The 1,862-nt window shown below is 61.9% G+C and overlaps 1 protein-coding gene across 1 annotated transcript in view; it reads left to right on the top strand.

Moving 5' to 3' along the window:
- Positions 1-1,862, top strand: part of LOC103781043 (LIM and SH3 domain protein 1-like) — a gene marked incomplete at both ends in the record, with an annotated part of 4,131 nt that overhangs the window by 1,436 nt on the left and 833 nt on the right. The gene's annotated exons all lie outside the window — the stretch shown is intronic.

The following is a 1,862-nucleotide window of genomic DNA, read 5'->3' as shown; positions in this document are numbered from 1 at the left end:
GAACCTTGGGCTGCCAGTGGGATCATCCCTGCCCAGCCCAGGAGCTGCTGCAGAGCCCAGGGGAGGGCAGGGCTGGGAGGGCTGGTTGCTCCCTGGCCAGAAGCTGCCCCTGGGGTGCAGCTTGGTGTGAGGAGCCTCCTGGGTGTCCACTCAGCTCCTGGGAACCTCTCTCCTGCTTGGAGCTCTGCCGTGCCCTGAGCTGCTCTGGTTTTCCATCCCCTACCCTGGAGACAAAATCCCCTGGGGTGGGAGCTGCTCTCTGCTCCCCCGGGGTGCTGGAGGGGGAGGATCTGGGCTTTGAGCTCACCCAGACTGCTCAGCAGAGGGGGAGGAGATGGTTCCTTCTCCTCTGATCCCATTGTGCAGTTCTCTGAGCCCTGATCTCTCCCCGGGGAGCTGCAGGGTGTTACGTGCACCCCAAAGCCCAGGAGACAGGGGCTGGGGAAGGCTTCCCACTTGGAAACGAGCCTAGTGGGAGGATTTTCCTTGGGGGGCAGCTTCCCAGGGGGGTCTGAGCTGGGGGGAGCTGAGCATGGCTCTCCTACATCAGAGCAGGGCTGTCGTCTCTGCTGCAGGAGACACCCCACTCTTTTGAGAGGATCTGGGGAGGTCTGAGGCCATGAAATCACCCCAGAGGGAGCTGAGAGCAGCCCCTGCTCCTCTCCTCAGCCCCCATCACCCTCTCTTGGCCACGGCTGCAGTTTTCAGCAGCTCCCCTGCGGGCATCTGGCTGCCAGCCTGGGGTTGCAGTGACCCACTTACTAAAGACACAGCAACAAACCTGCTCCTGCTGCAAGCCCAGCTCAGCTGCTCCTGCTGCAAGCGCAGCTCAGCAGAGAGCACTCAGCTCCGGAGGGGCAGGGGCAGGGGCTGGGGGCTCCCCAGCACAGCAGCACCCACTGGGGCACCCCCACATCCCACAGCAGCCGGGGCTGTGTCCCCAGCGGTGTGAGAGGGAGATTCAGGCTGGGGAGAGGGAAGAAGTGTTGGATGCTGAGGGTGCTGAGCCCCTGGCCCAGGCTGCCCAGAGAGGTGGGCGCTGCCCCATCCCTGGCACCATCCCAGGGGAGGTTGAGGGCTCTGAGCAACCTGCTCTAGTTGAGATGTCCCTGTCCCTGCAGGGGGTTGGATGAGGTGACCTTGAAAGGTCCCTTCCCCCCCAAACCCCTCTGGGATTCTGTGAAATCTTCAGCCTCTGAGCATGGGGATGGCTGGAGGTTGTCCCTGCTGGGGCTCCCTGCTCCCCTTGGGGTGTTCTCCTTGCCTCTGCTCCAGGCTCTGCCTGCTCTGCAGGGACCCAGCTCTGGTGCCCTTCAGGCAGTAACTGTTGAACCAGCAGAGGAATGGGCTCCAGGTGCTTTCCAGTGGCAATGAGTTCATCACCACGAGTGGCTGTTGATTTCCCCCCACGTCGGGGGGCTGGGGTGCCCCTGCCTGCTGGGCTGGCTGTGTGGTGGCATCTGCTTTGAGTCTCCTTCAACAAAAACCCCCAACACCCCCTCTCCTTTGCCCTTCAGGCAGTAACTGTTGAACCAGCAGAGGAATGGGCTCCAGGTGCTTTCCAGTGGCAATGAGTTCATCACCACGAGTGGCTGTTGATTTCCCCCCACGTCGGGGGGCTGGGGTGCCCCTGCCTGCTGGGCTGGCTGTGTGGTGGCATCTGCTTTGAGTCTCCTTCAACAAAAACCCCCAACACCCCCTCTCCTTTATGTCAGAGAGCTCTGGGTGTGGAAGTTGGGGTGGTACCTCCACCAGGAGAGGTTTAGATTGGGTATTAGGAGAAGTTTCTTTCCTGCAAGAGTTGCCCAGGGCAGTAGTGGAGTCCCCACCCCTGGAGGGGTTCCCAAGCCGTGGAGATGTGG

This window comes from Merops nubicus, unplaced genomic scaffold, assembly GCF_000691845.1.
Source record: "Merops nubicus isolate BGI_N331 unplaced genomic scaffold, ASM69184v1 scaffold29941, whole genome shotgun sequence".
Lineage (NCBI taxonomy): Eukaryota > Metazoa > Chordata > Aves > Coraciiformes > Meropidae > Merops > Merops nubicus.
Note: the sequence above shows the minus strand (reverse complement) of the source record. Positions and strands in the feature narration are given on the sequence as shown.